Raw genomic sequence first — 27,168 nt, forward strand, 5'->3', positions numbered from 1 at the left:
TCTGTTGACATTTGCATATCTGTATTTATCTGTATGTGTGTAGATATATGTGACTTCATATATATGTGCACATATATATATGTCTACACATGGGTATATGTATATTTCTGGACATACATGCTGATATACATATATATCTTTAAATATTATATATGGGATATATGTACACATATGCATACCTATATGTGGGGTACATTCAGACATCAGCTCCACAATCTCGCAACACCTTCCTGCACAGCTGCACTGTTCTGCCTTGCTACAACACATACAGGTGCCACATATGGACACGGCCTGACATTAGGGGGCATATGTAGGAACTGATTGCAGGTAACCCTATTATACACCTATGGCATTCCAGCATGCTACATTACAGATTCTCCTGAGTATCCTGCAACTGGTGGGCCATGGCTCCCACATGTCCATCATAATGACATTACTTCCACCACCAGCTATTGGCCACGTAATATACATACTTCCCGTTATACAACACACACTATGATGGCTTACATCTTGTCTGTCAGTGCTGACCTGCACACTTATCGGCTATGGCCCACTACACACAGGGACAGACACTATTGTCCATAGCAGTTATTCAGTTGAACATCATCACAACAACACCTGATGGCACATATAAATCATTCCACATCATCTATCCCATTATGATGGACCAGGTACTGCATTCTATTACATCTATATATACCTCACATACCTGTTGTAGGAATGATTGAATGACAGCTGGCTAAATGCCTGGGATGTCTGCTTTTTGTTTGAAGAGCTTTGTCATTTTTTTTTCTCTTCCTCTCTCTGTCTCTCTTGCTCTCTCTCCCTCCCTCTCCAGTAAATGGATTCAGCTGCTATGAATAGATTGCAGCCTGGCTTTAGTAGGTGATGCACATGATCAGTTGATGGCCTCTGCACCAATCAGTGTCCGCCACTTGCTAACTGCATGCAGCTTGCTGTGTAGTACTTCCAATTACACTGTCATGGCAACCACCTACTATAAATCCCCACATCATGTGGGAATGGTCCCTTTACCTTTCCTGTGTGATGGACATCCTTCCTGTGTGTAGGCATCAGTGTTACAGACAGCAGGTAGAAATACCTCTTACAGGAGAACTGGCATACTCAGGCCAGCTACATATTTGTAGGAGGTTCCAGAACTACAGACGGAGTGTGAGTAGAGTTGTGTTATGCTTTGTATAGTACTGGTGTTACAGGGTGTGTGTGTATATACTAGTTTACCTTGGAATGCAGTCTGTCTGCATAGGACTTAACTGTGGGCCTATCCTCTTGGTGGCCAGAGGTGTGCCTATCATGTTTTGTCTGTTCACCCCACAGGTGCTGTGTCAGATATTTCACTGGCAGTGTGTGTGTTGAGTGCTATCAGTACATGGCTACATCCATTTATGTTTCTAACCTCAATTCCCTGACTAAGGGTATGTTGCAGACTATCCTGTAACACTAGCAATTTGCTTAGTGTACGGCAACAGTTTTCCACATATGGGCCTGTGTTCCAGCCTCTGCCCCCCACCTACATACCAAGCTTTGCACATATGACATGCTGTCAGGGGTTGTTCTGTAGTGGGCTGTGAGTATATCACACTGCCATTGCTGCCATCAGTCCACTGCTGTTGTATCCCCCACACATACTGTAGGGCTGAGGCCATATATGTGTGGGCTTCACCTACACAATACATGTGCCCTTATGCAATCCAGAGGCCATTGTATGTAACAGGGGTATATGGCCTTGTATTATTGAGTCTGGGGGGTATACCATAAATAGCCTAGGCTGTTACAAAATGTGGGAGTATCAGGGGTGTGCTGCCTTAAGGTATCTGGATGTACAGTACCATACACTTCACCTATATTTACATTACTTACATAAATTGGGTTAATGCAGGCCTACTGCCTCCTGCCATACAGACTGTTCTGTTTGTCAGTGTGCTTGTAATGGTGTCAGTTATGCCTTGTTATGTAACAGTTACATCCAATTTGGTCATCTAAAGTCTTTACCACCTAGTGATTTTGTACAGAGTGTAGATAGAGGCTGCTGAACTATACACCTGCATTACTTACTGTTGATTGTTTGGTATCCTGTGGCCCAGTCTGTCTTTACTATTGTACAATTTGAAGAGCTTGGCCTGGACAGCAACAGTTGTGAACCTTCCCAGACCTGTTGCATTACTCTGTTTATATGGATGTCAGTGTCTGAACAGCTATAATACATGGCATATAAAATTGTAATGGTACACAAATAAAGGTTATCCATTTCTGCAAACCTGTGTGTGGTGTTTTATCCTATGACCTCTCTGTGGGTATATGTCACAGGCAACAATTGTCATTTGTATGGGTGGTCCATACAGTGTCCAGTTGTTAAGGTGTTAACTGTAGGCATAGTGGCTTTTTCATACTGTGTGCACCTTCTACATATGTATCTTACTGTACATATCTCTGTGTGTGTCTGTGTAGTCACATGTATATCTATCTATATATATATATATATATATATATATATATATATATATATATATATATATATATATATATATCTGTATATGCATATATGTGTCTGTGTATATGTACCCTGGGGATGTTGATAGCTTCCATATTTTACATTTTCTATGGGAGCCACACTGTACTGCATAATATGTTACTAATACCAGCCTGACATCATACAGGTGGGTTGTAGTACTGTTTACATGTTGTGCACATGTCATGTTAGGTCCTGCTTATGTGATCTGTAACACTTTAGTGTATTGCAGGGTGGCCATGTTTGGCTGTGGTGGGGGGTGGTATGCCTATTCATACATGACGTATATTTTTTGGGGCATCCCAACCCCATTAATTGTGCATGTGGACATATTTGTATTTGTCAATCTACCATTGCTATCTACAGATATGTGGCTATATATATATATATATATATATATATATATATATATATATATATATATAGATATCTACATATATTGGTATATTGTATCTGTTTAGATATTACTATATTTACTCACACAAATACATTTACATGTTGGAATACATTCTCTGTACTGTTGAATGACTGGGCTGGTTGATATGTTTTGAATACATCAGGTTTATGTATGTCAAACATGGCTTAGTGGTAAATCACTTTGCCTATGATGTGTGGGGTTCTGCGTTTGAGCCTAGCAGAGGCTTTTTATTTTATTGCTGGCAGAACATGGGCCATTGGATACAGAGTGGTTAAGGCACGTTTAGTCAGTTGTTAACAGGTTTGCGTGGAGGTAAGCACTGCTAACCTGCTGTTACATCTGCTTACAGGGTGCTAGCTTCAGGTTTGCTTAACTAGTGTAGGCATTGCTTACCGCCATGCAAAAGAGCTTAAGCTCACTTACTAGTGCTTACATATGCTTACTATTACTTATTTGTGCTTAAACCTGCTTACTAGTGCCTTATTCAGTCTGACACTGATACTTCACATGTGCATTTCTTGCGTTACTCCAGTATATATATATATATATATATATATATATATATATATATATGTGTGTGTGTGTTTTTTAGTGGGTTTTGCAACAAAACTATTGGTTATAACGTGGTTTGTCATGTAAAATAGACTGTGCTACAGTGGGACTCGAACCGGGAATGCCTGCTCATTAGGCAGATGCTCTGCCCACTATACTATTGTTGTGCTGCTTCATTTGCATATTTCTTCCATAATGTCATACCCATGGTTCCTTCCCCCACCCCCCCGAGCTCCACATACACAACAACCTTCCATTCTCCAGTTGCTAGCCCAGCCATACCACACCTCCACAGATTGCCTTCTCTGCACATCTCGGTACTCATCCAATATACTGTCTCGACCCAAGCTTCTTCACGATCTTCATCCATTTAGTCCACATATGTATGAGCCTTGCCTTGTTCGTCTTCCGATACAGGTGTAAACATTGATGCTACTCACAATTTTTGGTTCGTCCCGCCAGGGACAGACCTGATTTTCTGTCAAGATTAGACTTAGTTGGTCTACACTGTTTCTCCCACTGATAGAATCCTGCCAGGGGTTTGAGAAGAAGTGGTTTGCTCACACATCTGGCCAGCCTCATCTCCTGGTTCCGCGGAACTGACGTCCCAGGTTTGACATTGTGTGCATGAAGTACTCCCACACGCCCTCTTGATGTGCACTATTTTTTATTATTCTCTTATGTATTATGCAAGACTACTGTTCTCATAGTGTGATTTGACAGGCACTGTTTTTATGATACACATCAACTGCTCGAAATACTGTATTTGAGCAATGTACAAATGGTTGCTCATTTTAATCTACATAATTACATACATTCCCTATACTGTTGAATGACTGTGCTGGATGATATGTTTGTAATAACAGCAGCTGTATGTGGATGATATGTTTGTAATAACAGCAGCTGTATGTGTATTTGCCATGGCTTAGTGGTAACTCACTTTGACTATAGTGTGCAGGATCCGGGGGTTGCAACTTGGGAGTGCAGATTATTTTGTTGCTGGGCAGGATGAGGGTTGTTGGCTACAGAGTGACTAAGGCACTATTGAGCAATTGTAAGCGGGTTTGCACTGCTTTGCGTGAGGGTAAGCAATGCTAACCTCCGATTACGGCTTCTTACACTGAGTTAGCTTCTACATTGCTTAACCAGTGTAGGCATTGCTTACCTCCATGCAAGCAGGCTTAAACTTGCTTACTGCTGCTTAAAAGTGCTTACTCCTGCTTACCCCCGCACTACTTTCTTTATTTATTTTACATTTATTGACCAGGAAAATCTGACTGGATGCATGTCCATTTTCAGCGGAGGCCCGGGGAGTAAAGTTCCACAGTAAAGCTCAGCTAATCATTACAAGTAATTCTGAGGTGTTCATATTCATAGAGAGTAACAGACTTAACATAGCTAAGTAACATATTATTCATGCTTAGTTTAAGTTAACATGTAGGTATTATTTATACTTAGTTCAAGTTTACATGTCAGGTATGATGGTTGACAAAGGTCACTTTAAGGTGAAGTTAGATTCCAGTTTAACAATTCTGGATAGGGTACACTCAAGTATTCAGGTTAAGATTTAGTTATTCTATACATGTGTGGTAGAGTAGAAACAAATAGCAAAGGAGTAGGTAGGTAGGTAGGTAGAGGGGGAGACATTGTAACTGTATATTAGTTTGTGGGAATAATTGCTAGGGGAGCAATAGGAGAGGTTTAAAGGATGTTGGGATATGCATGTGAGGCAGGAAAAAGAGGTGTTAGTTTCAATAGTTGATGTAGGGGTATAGAGTGTAAGGGGGGATTTAGCCAGGTGGTGAGCATGTGCAGATCCATGTGTGCTTGAGGTGTTCCTTCAAGTGTTTTTTAAATGTGTCATTTGAGACAGCTGAGGTAATAGATGTGTGTAGGGAGTTCCCGATTTTGCCAATATGGTTGGGGAAGAGGGTCTCACCTAACTGTAACTTTAAACTTTCAAAGAAAAGAAAAGGGGTTGATAGGTAAGTGGTGTTAAAGGGGCGCAAAGAGGGAAAGACAGTAGAGGAAATAGCTAGTGATGTGCAGGAAGGCTAAAGGGAAGGTCTACAGCTGGCAATTTCTTCTACAGCAACAGTTATGCATATACACTGAATTTGGAGGTAGATTTGGACACTCACACCCCTGTGTGGGGGTGAAGACAGCAATAATAAGTTGTGATGCCAATTAGAATGGATTACATGCCTACAGTAGGGAGCTGCAACCATGTGTTATTTGGTGTTATTTAGTGAGTTTTGCAACAACACAATTGGTTATGATGAGGGACAGAGCCTGAATGGGTAACTGAAAGCAGCAGTATTTTAGAGCTCCATATAACTAGTTAAATAAGACAGGAAAAAATATTCTTTTTTTTCTTCAAAGTATAAAATCTTATAGATAAAGGACAAATTTACATAATTAGAAAACTTTGGTGAAGTTTTACAAATAATTTCCTGTCAAAAATCTTGGAGATATATTCACTTGTTAAAATGAGCATCTCAAGAAATTCTCACCAGGATGCTGCCTTAAAGAAGGAACTACAACATCTACCCTGCAGGAGTTGTCTTTGAAGATGGATAATTTTAAGAACCTAGAAAATCTTAAAACAAGCAGTCAAAAACAGGCTGACACCCTCAAGGAAATGCTACAACAGCACCAGACAAGGATAACAGGAATAGAGGTTTCTCTAAATGACTTAGAAAGCAGACTTAAGGAAGAGGAAACACTGAAAGAACTGCTTCTTAAACAAAACACTTGGTTGGTTAATAAAGTAGATGACTTGGAAAATAGGGAGAGAAGAAATAACATCAGGATTTTCGAATTACCTGAAAACACAGAAGGTGAGTATATTATTTCCTTTTTATCAAGCTGGATCCCTGACTTTTTAAATTTAAAAGAAGGACTTTCCGTTGGAATTGATAGGGCACACAGAGCTCTTGGGAAACCTGCCACTAACTCAAACTCTCCTCCTAGGTCAATAATTATCAAATTTCTTTCATACTTGGACAAGGAACTGATTTTAAGATCTGCTTGGAGGAAGGCACCTCTAAAATATAAACAGTGCCTGATAAGATTTGATAACGACTATTCATCTAGAATAAAGGAACAAAGGAAAAAAGTGTGGCCAACGATAACGTTTCTGAAACAAAATAACATCAAGGCACAACTTGTATATCCAGTTAAGATACGAATACTGTATGCCAACGAGATGAGGACATTTATTGACTTAGAGGAAGCCTCTTCATTTATTAAACCTAATAATGTGATTACTTTACCAGAAGGTATGGATTGGATGTCACTTTCTCTCAAGAAAACAAAAGAAACAAATGTCTGGACAGATGTCAAAAAGAAGAAGTAAAAGACTGATACTGTTACAAACAAATCTCTCAAAGCATCTACTACGATATGAATTGTTTTAACATTACTTTAAAGGACCAATTTTATTTTTTAGAATTTTGAAACAAAAGTAACTAACTACTGGAATCTTTATCTATATTTTTTGAAAATAGATGACACATGAGAGTTTTCACATTGCCTCCGGTATGTAAAACAGGGTACTTTTCTTTCACAGAAGGAGGATTATATAGCACATAAAATATTTATACTGTAAATCAACATACATAGTATATGTGTATTTTCTCTTAATTTTCTTTTCTTTCTCTCTTCTCTCTTTTCTCATTATTTATTTTAACTGCATCTTGTCTCCCTTTCTAAATTATCTCCTATTTACTATACTAATATAGTCTGTATATATTTAATAACTCACTAGCTATACATAGATAAATAATAGTCTAAAATAATCTAGTTTTAAGGTAGACTAATTGGAATAGTGAACTTAATTAATTGTTATTGCAATATTTATTAGATTAATGATAGTCACTGCTATGCTTATTGGGATTGGGGGCATGCTCGTGATTAACCCTGAAATGTTCCATTCATGTATATATGTCCTTTGAATTATTTCTGTTGCAAAAAGCCGCTGAAGCTTGAGCACTGAAGACACACGTTAATACTTTAAAACGTTTAAAAACTTCTTTAACCATGCTTTTCGTCCAACACAATGGTTGAACTTCCTCAGAAAGACAAACAGTGACGACTTGTTTTCACATTGTATAAAAAGGATAACATGATTAATTAACTCGCCAAAATTCAAAAGGCTCTGGATACAATGACTCGATTCTTAAAGTGACAGTTATCTTAACTTATTATAAATCTGGCAAACAAGTCTTAGATGCTATTACGAGGTTGGCATACTGAAAATAAATCAACTTGCACCATATATTTATACTTAGTTATGGATCTATGTTCTCAAAAAAATTATATACATAATAAAATCCTTTACATCGCAATTAAAGGATCCTGAAAAAAATAAACAAGATGATGATCATAACTATAAATAATAACAGCTATGAAAATACATATGCTGATAAAAAGAATGAATCATACTAGTAAACAAATATAACACTTTACATTATAAAAGTGCTTCGATTATACCAATGTGAAGCACAACCTTTACGATATTGACAACGATTATTAAACTGAATACTTAAATTACTACAATATAATGTATGATTTATGATGTATTTTCTCATAATATCTCAGACTATCAGAAGTATATGTGTTAATACATTGCCCATATTGTGAAGATCATTAATTACGATGAGCATCAAACACACACTTAGCCTTAACATACCGACTATTTTATCTAAATTGTTTTTTTCTTGATGCAAAATTCTAAAGTTCTCCTTGATTTGCTAAATATTAAACCAATCTGATATATAACATAAATATTAATAACATGAAAAATAAAAAAGTAATTACACAAAACATATAATGAATAATCTTAACAGTAAAGGTAATATTTTTTAACCATGACAAATGTATTGAATAAATAGATAAATAGAACAACCAACTTTTACTCAACTATCTCTCTAAGCTTCTCAGCTTCAAGATACACATAAGGGAGCATTTTTCATTTAACCCTGGATATGTATAGGCATTAAGTTTTATTTGCCATAAAAGTTCACTCATCTCCCTCCAAGAGTAGACTAAAAGGGCCTCCTCTAATATCTTGTCTGATTTGATGAATTACTCTGAAATGAAATTTATGCTCAGGATACTGCATAATATGCCTTGCTCAAGCATTTTCATCCTTCTGTGATTTAATACCCCTGAGATGTTCATATACCCTATCTCTTAATCTACGCTCTGTTTTTCCTAAATAAAATCATGGGCATCTTAAACATGTTGCTAGATATACAACTCCTTTTGAGTTGCAGTTGAATCTTCCTTTTATGATTATATTGATTCCATTAACCCCTACTTGTGAGCCCAATGCCATATGATAACAATATGGACAATTGCCACATTGCATCATACCTATATTAAAGACTGATGGCTTAGAATGTGATTAACTTTGAAAAAGATCTTTAAAGTTGAAACCTTTTTTCCATATTATCTTAGGCGTACCCCCAAGCTTGGCTGATAAAGTATTATCATCATTTAATATTGCCCAGTTTTTAATTATGATATATTTTATAATACCAAAAATCCAATGAAAATCTGAGTATACAAGTTGAATTAAATTCAATATTGTTCGATTGTTTAATCAAACTTTTCCTTGAATCACACCATAACAGAGCACCTTGGTTATTACTCAAGATATTTTGCTGCTTTAATATAGGTTTAAAATACTCATTTGCTCTTTTGATTGTAACTTCTTCAATTAAAGTCTCCAAAAGAGCGATGGGGGTATGCTCTATTTAGAAACATCTGTTTCAAGACTGAGCATTCTTGTTCAAAATCTTTGTCTGTGGTGATCATCCGTGCAGCCCTGACTAGCTGTCCCTTGACAACTGACTTTTTTTGATGCATTGGATGTGCACTTGAGAAGTGCAAGAATTTATTTGAATATGTTGGTTTCCTGAAAATATTTGCTTCATACACTTCTTGTTGCCTGTTCTTACTCAGTGTTACATCCAAAAATGAGATGGACTGTTCATTATATGTGTGAGTGAATTGCAAAAATTCTGTACTTTGATTTAAAATATTCAGGATTTCTACTGCTTCATCCTCCTTCCCTTGAATAATCATAAATATGTCATCTATAAATCTGACATAAAATTTGATAATGCTTTTGAGAAAATTATTCTCAAAAACTACGTTGTTCTCCCAGAATGATATCACCATATTAGCAAAACTGGACCCACATGGGGATCCCATTGCTACTCCTTTCTTTTGTTTATAAAACTGATTGTCGAAGAGGATGAAGTTATAAGATAGAATAACATCCAATAACTCTTGCACCAAAGAGATCTCCTCAACTGGGGCATTTTTTTGTTGCATCCTTGCTGCAACCCAATCTATACCTTGTTGATGTGGGATGCTAGTATAAAGCTCCTTCATATCAACCATTAAAAAATTATTTTGTTGTTGAAATCCTAAGTTGTTGATTTTTTTCCAAAAATGCCCATAAGTCCTTCACTATCCGCTCTTCCATAACCACATATCTCTTCAATATTCCATCCACAAATTTTGCACAAGCATATGTGAGGGATCTTCTACCATCCACTATGGGTCTGAAGGGTGGGTCATTGATGTTCTTATGCATTTTCGGTACCCCAAACATAGTGGGTACCTTTGGTGACTCTATCATCAGATAATTAAACAAATGCAAATCTATTCTTGCCTCAATGAATAGCTCATTTAAAAAACTTTTTATAAACTGACTAGATCTGTTATATTCATTGAGTGAGGATTCCTGATAAATCTCTGATGATGATAGTATATCTTTAATTTTATTAAGATAGTCTGGTGTATCCATTATGACCAGTCCTCCACCCTTATCTGGATTCATGACCCTAACTTTTGCTGACAATAATGAATCTAAGTTTTCCTTCTCATCTTTACTCATGTTATACATATGATCTCTTTTTTGTTGATTCAACTTTCTGAGATCTAACTCACACATTTTTTCAAATGTGTACAATAAAGCATGCAAAGGTGGATTATAACAACTGGCTACTCTGAAGCAATTATCTCTTGATGATTGTCCACCTAGAAGTTGCTTCAAATTTAATTTTCTGACAAAAAGTTTAATGTCACATATTGTTTGTGCTATATTCATTCTATTTGCTGGTACAAAAGTCAGACCTTTCGATAAAATATCAGCCAGTTCTTCAGTAACATGAAACGATGAGAAATTATAAACTTTAAATTCATGTTGAGTGTTACTCACTATTACCAATGAGTCATATTGTTGGTTTATTGATGTTATTTCCTGCGGTTGTAGTTCCTCCTCCTGTTCCATTGTTTCTTCTGGTTGTGCCATGTAAAACCCTGATTAGAATTAGAAGTGGAAGCTTGTTGATTATTACTTGCCTGATTATTGTTATTAGCATTATGTTCCTTTATTCTTTCACTCCTTCTGATATTGTCACTATGTATAGTTCCTGTGTCCAAATTAGCATGCACATCTACTTGTACTGAATCCCCTTCAGAAGTTGAAGGGGTATTCTGCTGCATCACTTGATCACCATTCGACCTAACATTTGGTAATTGTTGATTAACCCATGCCTGTGAAACTGGGGGTGATGGATAAGCTGTGCCTGCTTTATATTGCAACTGATCTCTTTGTAACTTTTTGATTTTGATTGATCTTATTTTATCTAGATGCTGTTCTATACTTTGAAAACAGCGCTGATATTCATACTTATATCTTGTGAAATCCGTATGCGGTTTGATTTGTATATCGATAGCTTCTATAATAGGTTCCAAGTTTTTTGTTGCTAAAGCATAATGTTTGACCATAGTTTGTAATAACCCCAACCCTTGTTGGTTAAATAATTTGATCAACTCTTGATGAAAAATTGAACCAGGTAATAAGCTCGTTGGATATCTCCAGCATCTAAGCCCTGTTGGTACTATTTCTAATTTCAAACATTCTTGGAAATATTCAATCTCCAAGCAAATTTTTTTATATTTAAGCATATTATGGTCCAACATATTAAGCAGCTCAGAAATTGTTTTTTCTGGTATACTTTCATTCATTACCATATCACTTAAAGTATTGACTGCAAATAACCCGATCAGTGCCACCAACCAGTCTTTCAAAATAGGTGTAAGTCTATCTACATTTGTAGTCGATTGTTCATGCTGCCTCATTGGTGTAATATTTGGTAACGTTAGACCATTGATGTTATTCATGTTATTACCTACTGTTTCATTGGTGATATTAGCTATGTTCACCATTTGCGATTGTTGAGCAAATTGATTAGAACTTCTGATAGCATTCTGTGAGTTACCTAATTGCTGTAGACATTGGCCGGGTGTTATCCCCTTCTGTTCCACTTGTGAAGATTCTGAACTAGCATTCAATCCTTGGCCATCCTGTTTTGATGCTGCCGACACCTGAACAACCCTTCGGTCCTGTTGCTGGTGCTGGCGTTGTGCTGCTACAACTGAATCCAACCTCTCATTCATTCCTTCAACTTTCTGCGACAAAAGTTGTATGAGAATAGACAAATCATGCATTGATTTTATCTGTTCACTGTCCGTATCTCTTAAAATACTTGGTGTGTTCTTCAAAGAGCTATCTGCCATAGCGGATACTAACAACACGCAAATAAAACCAATAGCGAAAACAAAAACTGTTGCAAAATTGAATTATTTCCTTTTTAGTATTAACAAATATATATATATATATATATATATATATATATATATATATATATATATATATATATATATATATATATATATATAAAAGGAGGAAAAATGTAAAAAATGTACTGTCGGTTAAGAGAAGTGAAGCTTTCTTCACATTCTATTTGCGTTGCCATACCAGCAGTAAACAACTACTGCAGTTTCTAAAGACACTGTGAACCTGCAAAATGCATTTAGCCTCACAGATTACAAATAATAAATAAAAGTAATGTTAAGTTATTAAAATGAAAAGTGACCTAAGCAAGGTAAAATAAATACATAATAGGGCTATTTGTAAATATTTTATGATTTATCCTCATAGGATTACATATTCCTGGAAACACAACTGAAATTTTCCCAATCTATATGTGCACTTAAATGTAGCTGCTTGATTAAAAAGTATTACTCAGTTTAACATGCTGATTTCACAAGCTGTCTGCACTGTAACAATTACATTGTATGTTACTTGAAATTGCCATTCTCTAGTGCACATGAAAAGATACATATTACTTTTTACAACATGTTATCTTATCAGTTACCTTACATTCTGTACAAACTAACTTGGTAACTGATAGCTAATCATTTAAAACATCAGTTTAAATATTAAATGTGCCCTTGAAATGCTATTGACATTTTGACAAAATATAATATGAATTGTAAAATGAATAACTTGAAAGAAGTGAAGTAAGGCATATATTTCAAAGACAGTTCTTGATACTACAGCAAAAGTAAAAATATATATTCACAAGGAAGTATTGAAATGTTTTAGTTTTCCAGTTAAAATAGCTTACTGTCAACATTTTGCGATATCAGAAAGTTTGAAGAGCTAGGAAATTACTATTCTTTGTCTTTATAATGATTATTAGACAGATGTTAGACTCTGCTTTGTTTAATGAATTGTGACATATCTTTATGAGAAAAAGTGGACTCAGTTACTCACATTGGACTACACATTCCTGGAAACTCAACTGAAATGTCCCCAAATTACTTGTGAATTTAAATGAAACTGCCTGATTAATAAGCATAATTTACTTTACAACCTGAATCCATAAGCTATCTGCTCTATATATGCTACATTGTATATGTCACTTGCATATGACAGTCTCTAGAGCACACAAAAACATACATATTATTTTTGCAACATGCTATATTTGCACTAACCATACATTCTAAACTAACTGAATTGGAAACTGACAAGTTATTTATTTGAAACATCAGTCTAAATATTAATTGTGCCCTTGAAATATTGTAGTCGTTTTGACAAAACAAAACCTGAATTGAAAAAGGAATGATTTGAAGAAGTGAAGTATTCACTGCAATATAAGTATAAATGTATACATGCAAGGAAAAATTGAAATGCTTTATACTTTTAGTTAAAATATCTTATTAACTTTTTGCTTTATCAGAAAATTTAAAGAGCTAGGAACTTATTTCTAATTTGTCTTTATAATGTTTACTAAAGTGATGTTAGTCACTGACTTATTTAATGGATTGTGAGTCATGTACAAGATGGACTACTGAATGTTATTTCTGTTTACCTATGTTTACTGAATTTCTTTTATTAGTACTGATTTAAAACAAGGGAAAGGAAGGGAAGGGAAATCTCTGTTTTTGGTCAAAGGAGGAGAGGCTTAAGAGTATTATAACTGCCCTGAGAACTCTCTGAGATACTTTAAATACTATTTGATTAATACTTACCTAAGGTAAGTATTGATTACCATATAGGTACCTTCCCATTCATTCTAAACCTGATGTGATTACCCATTCTGGTAGCAGGAGATGCCCTAAGCAGGATGGGAATTGTCAGGTGATCATAGTTCATTTTTAGACTCTGCTTTGTAAATCGATAAATATGTAAAAGCACTGCACACTAGAATGTAGGGCGCCTCTACTCAGAGTCAGGATACCACTGATAAGCCATGTCTTTTCATAAGTGTAAGTTGAAGTTGTTGAGCTGAAGAGTGGGAAAGTAAAGGAAGACAGTACACCTACAGTAAATTCATATTTCATTGGTAATCACTCATTGTCTCCTGCAGAAGCCTTTTAGTCAAATTATTTTAGTAATAATTTATATGTTGTTGGCTTATTTAGTGTAAGCTCCTCTGTTGTATTTAATTTATCCAAAATGACATATCTGACATGTTTGGGATCTCATAAGGGTAACTAAATATTGGATATTTTCTAAGTCAATATAATAATTGTTTACACTACTAATATTCCATCCTGATATATAAAATACTATAGAACAATAATAGAATAGTATAGAATTTCATATCTCTTTTAAGAAAGTTTTCCATATAATAAGTTAACATATGAAGCTCAGTTGATATTGTTGGTTAAAAGTATGAGTGATAATCCAATAGATCTAGCTTTATCTATTGGATTATGAATGACTTTCATTCCATGTTTAATGGGAAATTCATATTTACTTGTATTTGATACTTTAGAATTAATGTTTTATAGAAGTACTTTTTTAAAGCCTGACCAGAATTTTACCCTACTTGTATTTAAAGAAGAAAGAACATTAAATTGCACTTCCAAGTTTACACACATAAAAATAACATTCAGTGTTATCAGAGAATATGGTACAACTACTATAATCAAAATAAAAAAAAAGCAAAATGTTTCTTCCAACAATAACTTGAAATGGATTTAACATTCTTATCGTTAAATACTAATGACTTAAATAATGCAAATAAAAGATCAAACTTACTAAAATATTTAAATCTAAATAAGGCACAAGTAGTGTTTCTCCAGGAAATGCATTTTAAGACTAACGATAGCTTTATTTGGAACCCTAAGGACTATACAGTCTTAGCTCAATCCTCTTATAGAACAAAGACAAAAGGAGTATCAATTATCTGGAAGAAAAACATAATCATTCCAAAAGTTATTTATAAATATGAAGAAAAAGAAGGTCTACTAGCATTTGTTATAATTAAATTTAATAAGAGAATATGGACCTTAGCTAATCTATATTGGTTCCCAGGAATTGGAGCAGGAATGGTTAAAAAACACCTAGATATTATTTCCAACAATTATAAAGGAAATCTTATACTGGGAGGAGACTTCAATTGTACCTTAAAAGCTTCTGAAACCACCAAGAAGTCTTTTCGCATAGCAGCTATTTCAAAATCCTTAAAAAGATGGATTGATTCATTTTATTTAATAGACACTGTTAAAGTAAAAGATGATAAATCCTTATTATTTTCCCATAAAGACCATAGATTTGGAACACAAACCAGAATAGACAAATTATCCATAGTTCAAGATTTACAAACAAAAATCCTCAACTTCTCAATAGTTCCATGCCCCTTCTCAGATCATGACTCCCTAATAATGAAGCTCCAAATAGAGTTTAAACCTTTAATCCTCTCAACTAGAATTCCATCATATATCAAGAAAATTAAAGAATTCAGACCCTGGATGTTGTCAGAATTACAATTATTTCTTGAAATTATAATACAACAGAAATCAGTAGAGTCATGGTTTGGGACTCATTAAATGTATATTTATTTGGTAAGACCCTCAGCTGGTACAAAAAAAAAGTTTGAGAGTGGGAATCTGAATCATTAGACTTGCAAACCAGACTCTTGACAGTAAAATCTAAAAAAAAATCAGAATCGTCCAGAAGTCAAAAAAAGAAATAGAGGAATTAAATAAAAAATATAATGAAATTCTAACACACAAAACTTGTCTAGCCTTGGAAAAATTAAAAATAAATTCATTAGCCACCTCCCCCATACATCTACATAACTTACCTACAAGAATTAAAATACAATCTAAAGCAAATAGCATTAGTAGTATATATCATGAAAATAAAGGGAAAAAAGTTTTGGCTATAGGAGACATCCTTGAAGCATTTCAGTTCCATTATATGGAACACTTCAAAAAAGAAGATTTAGATACCAACCAAATAAACTTAGATACAAACCTTATCAATATAAAAAAATCCCGAAAACTTAAAACTAGACTTGCAAAAACCTATATCCTACAATGAAATTGTTGACAAGATAAAAAAAAGTAAATCTAACAAAGCTCCTGGGATAGATGGCATAATTACAGAAATTTACAAACTCTTCCCTTCAACAGTAATCTCAACTTTTCATAAAACTTTGCTAGAAGTCCAGACAGAAGCAAAAAAAAAAACACCTTCATGGAAATATTCTCTCATAACACCAATTCTAAAAGATAATAAACCATCAGACCTTTGCACCTCATACAGACCTATATCATTACTGAATAATGATTACAAAATATTCATGTCAATCCTAGCTAACAGAATGAAAATTCCACTTTCAAAGACAATTAATAATGATAAAACTGGATTTTTATATAACAGGCACACACATGATGATATTAAAAGGATACTTACTCTTATAGATTATGTGAATAAAGAAGATAGCAATACCCTTGTAATCAGATTAGACATAGAAAAAGCCATTGATGCCCTCAACTGTGAATATCTATTTAAAACTTTAGCATTATTTTAATTTCCTTCTCCCTTCATCTTATTACTAAAAAACATATATATCAGTAATGTAGCCTACATTAAATTAGATCCTTTCACCTCAGAATCTATCCATATAACGAAAGGTACTAAACAAAGATGTCCCCTTTCTCCTATTTTATTTGCTTTGGTTATAGAAATACTTGCAGAAATAATATTCAATAATCCAAGAATAAAAGGAATAGAAGTCTATATGACCAGTACATATCTAAAATAATGCTTTTTGATGATGATATTTTATTAACACTATCAAACTCCAGAGGGTCATTAGGAGAGCTAGAAGAAGTAATGGAGAAATTGTATAAGATTTCAGGTGTACACTTTAATAGATCAAAATCAAAATTTCTATTTTTAAATAAGAAAAAAGAACTACAAGTTACAGATAAATCCATCATAGGAAAACGAGAACTTATGCTAAATTATTTAGGAATAGTGTTAAGCAAAAATATAAATGAAACAATATTAATAAATTATAAAAACATTATTGAAACAATAAAAATATATATAGAAAAGTGGAACAAACGTTTATTAACTTTTGAAGGCAGATTACAATTAATAAAAATGGTCTTATTGCCAAAATGCTATATGTAGCATTAGCAATACAGTTAATTCCTGAAAGATGCTTTCTTAAAGAAATAAACTCATGTTTAATAAAATGTTTATGGTATCTCAAAAAGAATAGAGTAGATTTAACTCATCACATTAGATCCTGGAAACAAGGAGGATTGAACTTCCCAGAAATAGAAGCATATATAAAAGTATCTGTGCTTACAACTGCAATAGACTGAATAAACCCAAATTATTTTGCCAACTGGAAAGAATTAGCAATGACTATATTAACAAATGAATTTAAGCTGTTAAAAAAATTAATAGTAGACAAATCAAACAAACCCTGGTACATACTATGCATAAGTATACAATATAATATAATAAAACATTCTAAAACAGCACTGATTAATCATTACATCAATTCCTTTAGGAAACTTATCAATGCAAACATAGATCTAAAACTTTGGTTTGACCTTTTAACCTCATTTACCATCACTAAGAACTTTCCTCACAAAATATACAGGGAAACAATAACCTCCTGGGAACAAAATGGATTCTTATGCTGGTTTCAATGTGTAAATAAATTAAATGTTTTAGATCTATATATGATAAAAACTGCTTACAATATTCCAACACAGGACTGGTTAACCTTACAAAGCATTCTAATGTACACTCAAGATTTATGCAGATTAATAATTCCTCATTTAAAAATATTCCAACTCTAGTACGTTTTCTGTATGAATTTATATATAATAGTTGTGAAAAGAAAAATTCCATTTCAAATCTATATAAAGAGTTAATAACATGTAAAACAATTCCCAAACCATCATACTGGCAGTTCTTATCAAAAGGTCAGGCATTGCAGTTAACAGAAGAAAACTAACATCTTACTATCAGTTAATTACACCTCTAATACACAGTACTGGAAAATATGTAACTGAAAATACTTACATAGAGCATTTTTAACACCAGATAAAATTAAAAAAGATCAGTACTACTACAAATGGTTTTTGCTGGAGGTGTGAAAAGTCAAATAAAGCAGACTGGATTCATATTTTGTATGAATGTAATAAAATTAAACCATATTGGAATGGAATCAATAATTTTTTACAAGCTTTATTTAATGCATCCTTTACCTAAACTAAAGTATTGATTATACTAAATGTAAATGAAGGTCCCTACCTGAATAAGACAAATATGTATTTGTTATGGACAATACTTGCTATATCTAGGAAATGCATAACCAGAAGGTGGAATTCAAATACACCTCCGACCTTGGAAGAATTCTACACTTTACTGAAGACAACTGCATCGATGGAAATAAAAATCAAAGAACTATGAATCTACCCCAGGCCATTGGTAAATACTCCTTGGAAAAATGTTATATCTTTGTTGGACACTCTGCAATTATCAATATTGTATCTCTGATAACTGCTCTATTAATTATGTATTTAATAACATACATTGTATATAATTGAAAGTCAGGCTGTTGTAAATATTGTATATAGTTGTTTAAAATGATATTTAAAAATATTATGTAAAGGTTATTTTAATTGAAAATAAAAAAAATATTTGAGGAAAAAAAATTGGTTGTGATGTGTTTTGCCATCTAAAATAGACTTTGCTGCAATGGGACTTGTACCTGGAATGGCTGCTCGTTAGGTAACTGCTCTGCCCAATTCACACTATTGCTTATGTCCATGAGGCGGTCCAATTAGAACCACTCTATCCAACACTGGCAAGCCTCGACCCATAATTTCATGCCCATCGCCCCCACCCACCCACTCCTCCTCCGCAGCAATCATCCTTTCTCTGGGTGCAGGTCAAGTCTAGCCACACCACTACACACTGACCACTCTCCCCTTCTTGGGACCAATCACGTATGTTGTCTCTACCCATGGATCATCAGGATTTCCCAGCCTTGTAGTCTGAGAACATACGTGCCCTGCCTCGATGAATCGGTGTAATGACGGGAACCCGAAAATGCTATAATTTTTGGGTTGTCCCGCAAGGGATGTTCCTGTCTTTGTTTCTAGATTAGACTTAGGGGGTCCCCAATGTTTCTCCCACTGGTAGTATCCTGGCTGTGGTTTGGGAAGCAGTGGTTAGTTTACTTTGTGTGTTTGTATGCATGTTTCACCTACTTGGCTGTGGGGGGGTATTAGTACGTGTAACACATATGTTGATCGAGACCCCTCACCCCCATTGGCAGTGCCTGTGGTCATATATATCATTCTTATGTGCTGTCTCATATCATAGATATATATCTGTGTATATATATATATATATATATATTTATATACACACACACACACACATACACACACACACACACACACACACACACACACACACACACACACACACATATATATATATATATATATATATATATATATATATGTGTGTGTGTGTGTGTGTGTGTGTGTGTGTGTGTATATATATATATATATATATATTGCTGTATATATATCTAATGACATATAGATGTATGGATGCCTGCATATGTATATATCTATATGTGGATAGTTATATATATATGTATGTCTATATATGTATACATATGTAATACAGAGAGGGAGAGGTATATATCTATTTAGTTATAGATATATATACACACAAACATACATCTACATATTTAGCTACATGTCCGGTAATGTTGAATGGTATTGCTGGATGCTATGTTTGTGGAAACATCAGTGTTATGTATATCTGCAGTGGCTTAGTGGTAAATCACATTGCCTATGACGTGCAGGCTCCTGGGTTTTAGCCTTGCAGGGACTGTTTAGTTTGTTGCTGGCCAGAACGAGGCCCATTGGATATGGAGTGGTTGAAGCACTTTTATGCAGTTGTCAGCAGGTTTGCGTGATAGTAAGCACTGCTACCTTCCGGTGACATCCGCTTACAAATGGTTAGCATCACTATTGCTTACTTTGTGTATGCACTGCTTCCTGTCATGCAAACAGATTTGCACCTGCTTACTCATGCTTATTTATCCTTACTACTGCTCTGTTTTGACAGTAATAGTCTACTGGTTCTTGGGGGGGGTGGTGGATTTGGCAAGTGTATGGGTTATCATTCATTACACTGCTTACTACTCCATTTCACACATATATGTTATTTATTAGATTATACAACTAAAGATATTGATCATAACAGTATTTGACATGGAAATAGAATGTACTGCAGTGGGACTTGAACCGGGATTGACTGCTCGTGAGGCAAACGCTCTGCCCACTACAATATTGCTGAACTTCTTCCTTTGCATATATCCTGCTTTTTATCCTCCTTTTGCTATTTCAGCTACATTAACTGTAGCTAAGCGATGGGCTCACCCACGCACCTACGGTTAGCTTTAATCGGTGTTTTAAAAGATCTAGACTTTTTTTCTTTTAATTTATATGTCCTGTTGCTGTTGTACACATAGTGGTCTGTTGGTGGGGATATGAGGACACCTGTGAGCGATCTCGCTCATTTCTTAACAGCTTCTGCTGTTCAACATTGCATGGGCATGTTTATTCTGAGAGCTCTGCTCTCAGATATGCCCCCTGCACTTGCACAAGCTCCGTGTAAGCCTAGGAGCTCAGCCAGCATGCCTTCATTACTATGCATAATGCGCTGCCATCCTGCTTCTAAATGGATGCTTCCATGCAGGTCTAAACTAGTTCTGCACAGAAGTTTAGTAAATCTGGGGGAATGTCTTCACACCTGACTGGGGACTGCCTAGAAGCCTGTATAATTTGGAAGGTACTAATGTACTCAGTTATTAAAAACTGAAAATGAAATATTTGCTATGGGTAATGATTTACCCAAAGCACAAGTGTTCATGTTTCAAAAGTAAACATTCATTATGGGCAAACTGGTATGATCACAACTGGATTTAAAGAATATTTTGAAGTTCCCATTGGGACCTGATATAAATAAAGTAGGACAAAATTTAGAAATTCTTCTTTCTAAAAAACTTTGAGGTGATGTCCTTATGAACATTTACTACCAAGTATTACTTTTTACAGCATAGGAATTCCCCAAGAAAAATCTTATGAACCAAGACTCTCTTTTCATATCCATAGTAATGCAAAAACTTGCCAACTCTTTTAGATAAAGCAGTTAAGGACCTCTATATATTATCGCCAAACAGAAGGATTATTTAAATACTGTAATAAAACCTTAAACTCTGTATTAAGGAAAATCACAGAACGGGTGAGAAAAATTGAGCTCAACTGCTCCAATATGACTTCTTGGAGGTATCCAAAGCCTCAAGTGGATTCACTCCACCTGAACTGCTATATAGCAGATATCCATGATACCTGCTAGATAACGTGAGGAGACAATTGAGAGGAAAATACCTCTTTTAATGATTGACAGACCCATTTATAAACTGACAGGAGAGGTTAAGAACAAGTAATATCTGTAGTAAAAGATTATATGGAAAGAACACTTAAAAACATAGCAAAGAAAATACACTAGAAAGGCAAGGTCTATGGAGTTCAAAGTAGGAAACAATACTCATTTCTGAGAAAGGTTACTCAAAGTGGCAAGAATCCATTTAAGTTATAGGAAAGATAAATGAAGTAAATTACAAAGTGAGACAACCTGAAAACTGGAAGCAACACAGACATAATATATGAATGTTCTGAAGCTATAGAATGAAGCTGGGGTATCTGTTGTAACAATGTTTGCAGAAGAAATTACAGATCCACACATATATTTTGAAGACAGGATAGTTGATACACTATCATTGCCACAGGAACAAGCCATTAGAATTTATGCTGTAAATTAGGATGCATTTTGAGAGCTGACTGTCAAGGCCACTCTAATCTAGTATAACATTGCAAGTGTGACTGTTGAAAAGTAAATTTAAAATCATACTAGATACCAGAAACCCAAATGCTGGAGGTTAAGAAAGAAAAACAAATTCACATTTGGGGTTATAAAGGAACCCCATGGTGATGACATGCAGAGTCTAAACAGAAGACACCCCTGAATGCCCAGAAAAGTGAGGTAGGTACTTTGTTACAGAATTTATATATCACTGAGTGCCAAATAAGTTTTGCAGTTCACTGTATTAAAATCTATTTTTTTAGTTTTGACATTATTCATCTCTGTTTTAAAATGGTGCTCCTCTTTACATATATCATTAATAGAACAACTAACGTGCATGCATTTGCAAATAAAAAAACACTCATTTTAAAAATAAAATTGGTTTAAAAATGTTTATATTCCCAAAAGTCTGTGATACTATTTTTGTTTAAAGTTATGTACATTTGTTTGTCATAAAATAAGGTGGCTCCTAAGATCAGTGAGTCACAGGAATTTGAAGGCAACTCAGTGTTGTGAAAATGTATGTCATGCCAGTACCTACCTTTAGATCATATCCCAACTCCTGAGGAGGACAAAGACAGTCCAGCCTGTGGTGCATTTGTGAATATCTATCCAATCATCATGGCCCTGCTTGAATGCAGATAGATCCCTTTTAATCTGCAGGGGAAGTCTGTTTCAGAGGTGGGGGAGACAATACATGTTGTACCTCTCTCCCCACAATGTTGTATTTATTTGCTGGTATAAATTTAGATCCATGGTTCTAGTATTAGTCAGACTATTTGATTTGTGGAGATACAAGAGATCCAAGACCACTGCGTCCCTAATGACTTGGATGACAAGCTAAGGCACAGATTTGCTCTCTGTTTACTGCATATCTGAGTGAGGGGTTGTCTACCAAATGTGACAATATTGCACATTTTTGCATTAAATTTGAACCCATTTTTTAGTGTACCAGGTATTACAAGTATATGTTCTTGCTGAAGTGTTTGGGTGTCAGATGGGGACTTGACAATGACTCCTAGTTTGCACTTGTCTGCCTATTCTGCTAGCCAGAGGTCTTGCTTCATAGTATAGATATCAGAAACATGCATGGTGGAGTCCAGCATTGAGCCCTGTAGAACACCACTGGTTACCTTCATATTTTCTAATGCGGCACCCCTCACTTGTACTGTGTGAGTTCTATTTTTTAGCCAATCTGCAATTCATCCTACCACATAGTGATCTATTTTTAATACATTAAGTTAAATAACTATGCTAGCTTGAGGACTGGCATCAAATCCCTTGGCTAGGTCAAGGTACACTGTGTGGACAGCATTTGATAGGATCTACCCTTAACAAAGTCAAACTGCTGTGGGTCTTGTCTGATAAGATTTTTGATATTATAATTTATCAGGTGAGTTATAATATGTTCCATGGCTTTGCAAATGTGACTCATCAGGCTGATGGCTTAATAATACTTGGGGTCAGCAATAAGACCAACCATATTGAGTGGCATCACCACTGCTGTGCACAAACCTTAGGACAAGAGCTGTGGTTAGACCCAGGTTAAATAATTTTAAGGAATGGCTTTGCTGGGGCATGTTTAGTATTGCATATTAAACAGCCAGTTAAATTATTATCAGATCTCATGGGAGAAGTACTTTTGGCCTCCGAAAGCCTTTTCATCACAGTTTTCCATGTTGTTAAGTGGTAATTGTGATTTCAAGAGATTTAGTGTTATGCAAACTTTGGATAGCTGTCTCTAGGGTGGAATTTGAACTAAATTCATTCATCAGTATGTTGGCAATGACAACTGAATCAAAATAGATGCTGCTGATTCAAAGCAATGTTGGGTGTGATTTTCAATTTACCTAATGTAGCTGTCCCCAAACTTCAGATGTTAACCTAATTGCATGGGCTACTTTTAAGAGGTGTAATTGTAGTTTTCAAGAATTTAGACCTATTTCTGACACTATCCTTGATAAAAGATTTTTATGATCTGCTGTATACGTTAATAATTTTTTTTTTGTAGATTCTATTTATATTGACGGGCCACTATTTTTTTTTAATTTCTCATTATAGTTAGGTCTGGTAAGATCTGTCATTTCAATACATCTATCAAAGTTGGCATAGACTTCCTATGAGATGCCACCTGTCGTGGTCACACTGGGGCTAAAGCTGGTAGAAAAGAATTTTGAAACAGCATCATCATAAAACTTTGTTGAAGTTATTATGTTTGAATTCCTTGCATGGTAATACATTAGTTTCACACAGTTTAGAAATTCTGAAGGTTTAATTCACTAGTTTATGATCTGACTTAACTATGGAAGGACATACCGGGAAATAGTACATGAAGAAACTTTATTGCTAAGAACCAGCTCAAGAATATTGTGTCCACTAATGGATTTATTAACAATCTGGACCAGAGAGTTTTTGTTTGTTAAATCTAAAAATATTTTGGCATATCCTGCATTGGACAGATAAGTACTTCAGTTTATTGAGAAATTATTAAAGTCTCCTGAAATAATGAAATTCTAGTTCATCAAATACATTTAAAAACCTTACATGATTTGCAAGGGAAATTTTTGGTGTCCTGTAACTGGTTGTAGTTGGTAGATTTTTTTTTCTTTAGGGTAAATTGGATATCAAAGAGTTCAATTTGTGGGTTTCTTGGAATCTGTCTGGGGGTGATATGGAAATGTTACAACTGTTGTTATCTCATCTAAAGCATAACTGGTACAAAACACAAGTATGGAGATGCTGCCATCTATACATTTAAAATTGTGTGAGGTTCCAAAGGTTGAGCAGATTAATTTTGAGACTTCTGGAATTGGATATGATATGATAGTTACATTGGGATGTCCATTAGCTGGACACTGCTTAAAACAGTCATTATGGGGTCAACAAAGACCTTTGCCCCTATGTGTAATCCTTTGAACAAGAGGTGAACCCATCCTTTCCAAAGCAAGGATCTCCATCTCATCTCGTGCTGACACATACTGGATTACCCGGGAATGACACCATCTATTTAGACAACTGTTGAATCCAGTCATCTTTTCTTTATACCTAGGCATTATTCTTGATGAAGGAAGGATTCCACTCAAACCCAGTCTTGGGTTGGGAGGGTGGCCTTATGGTTACGGTGTTTGCCTTACAAACACAAGGTGCAGGGTTTGAGTCGCACAAGGGATAATTGGCTAAGCTTAAAATGGCTCACAAGGGCAGTTAGCTTAGTACTAATCTATGAACCTATGAATTTGTGACATTGATGGAGAGTTCTAATATGTCTGCCTGTATATCCCTGAGGATTGCGCATCTCACGTTGTTCACCCCCCAAATGGGCCAGCACCCCATCGTACTCATATTTGTTACATGCCAGAGTCCTAAGGGCCCTTGATATGTCAGATATCCTGCCACCTGAAAGAAAACTGACCATCATTCTGTCAGTCCTCAGCATGGTGACTAAGGAATTATTGTGCCTGACTAAACAGTGACCAATCACTAAGTCATTTATTTTCGTAGAGTGGTCTGATGTTCTTGATTTCAGATGATTTAACTCTTGGTGACTTTTTGTTGAACTTGTGCCTGATGGTGATGTGATGTTGTAGTCAGTCTCTCCACTAACCACACACATGGATCAGGTTGAGCTCAGGGGAGGATACAGTGAGTCTATTATACCCAGTGAATTAGGAAATGAACTGGTAACAGCTGCTGTTCATCTGCAGGGAAATGGGAACAGAAAGAAAATGACAAGATGCCTGTGTCTGAGCATCGCAGCACTGAAGCTCTAAGTACAGGGTCATGCAAATGTGGTCAGTTTACAGCAATACTGAAATCAGCTGGAAAAGTACACTGGCCAAAAGCAAACAACACTCTTTGGTGTTCTACAACAATCAGAGGAGTATAAAGGGCTTAGTTTTCTCTTTACTCTCAGTAGAGTAAAAAGCACAAAAAGATATACTGTAGATAAAACAGTCCTAAGTCAAATCCAGAAGAATTAAGTCGCAATCAAAAGTTTATAAGCTCAGCTGGTAGCACATTGTAGCAAAGGAGCTGATGATTTTAAATGTTTTTTTCCCAAGTTATACAAAAGTGAAGGTAGGAAGATACAGTAACCTACAGGTGGATGAAGACTGAATAACTGAGCTTCAATTGTCCAAAGATTCAACCTGCAGATGATCTGAGTTCCTCCATTGGAAATCACTGCTGGTAAACTGTGCCATCAGCGATGCTCTTTTGGGGTGAAATTTCCCCTTTCTTCAAGTTGATATGATCATGGAGTCAGTGTATATAAGTTTGGGGGGGGACATGCCTCCCACATTTGGAAGTGTGGGGGAATAGCTCTTCTGCAAAGTAGAGTTAAAAATGTTTTTTTCATATTTTTTTTTGGTAAGTGATATTTGGGGATTCTGATCCTGGGCATATTTAATTTTGACTGCTCCTAGTAGAAACAGGAACAAGAGCATACCCACAAAACTCAAAACTCCACTCATTTAAAATATTCTTTTACACAAAATAGCTTTTGTGTTCACATTTGTTTGCTAAAAATAAAAATGTTTCTTTGCTCTTTTGCAGTCACTATGAAGATATTTATGAATAAAGAGATGTTTGTTTTCTATGTAGTGTTGAACAGCATAGTGTAATAATTAGAGAAGCTTGCATGGTTACTGTTTAATTCCTTTGCTGAGAATTAAACTGAGGGGAATGTTGAAAGTTGCCTGTGGACAGGTAGCATGCACATCTGTAAATTTCAATAGCCAAAGAGCAATGGCCTTTACAAAATGTTGCAGTGACTTGCTGTGTGTATATATACAATAGCAAAAATAGTCTCTGTAACTAGTTTTATATTTTGTGTTTTATTTACAAAGATGAAGTACTTGCAAAAAATATTGGGAATAAGAAAAAAATTAATCCATTTGGGAAAGTGCTGCTAGTCTATTTTAACAAGTATTTGTCTTGATGATGCCCTTGTAACTGTAAAGCCACATAATCCAGGTTTTTTACAATAGTGAAAACATTGTTTATAAAGGTCAGTTCATTGTATCGTTTATTCAATAGCTTCATAATGATTATGCATTTTTTTTCAAATTTGGTCAGTAAAATAAA

This window comes from Protopterus annectens, chromosome 10.part0 (genome assembly GCF_019279795.1).
Source record: "Protopterus annectens isolate FY-2018-M chromosome 10.part0, PAN1.0, whole genome shotgun sequence".
Classification (NCBI taxonomy): domain Eukaryota; kingdom Metazoa; phylum Chordata; order Ceratodontiformes; family Protopteridae; genus Protopterus; species Protopterus annectens.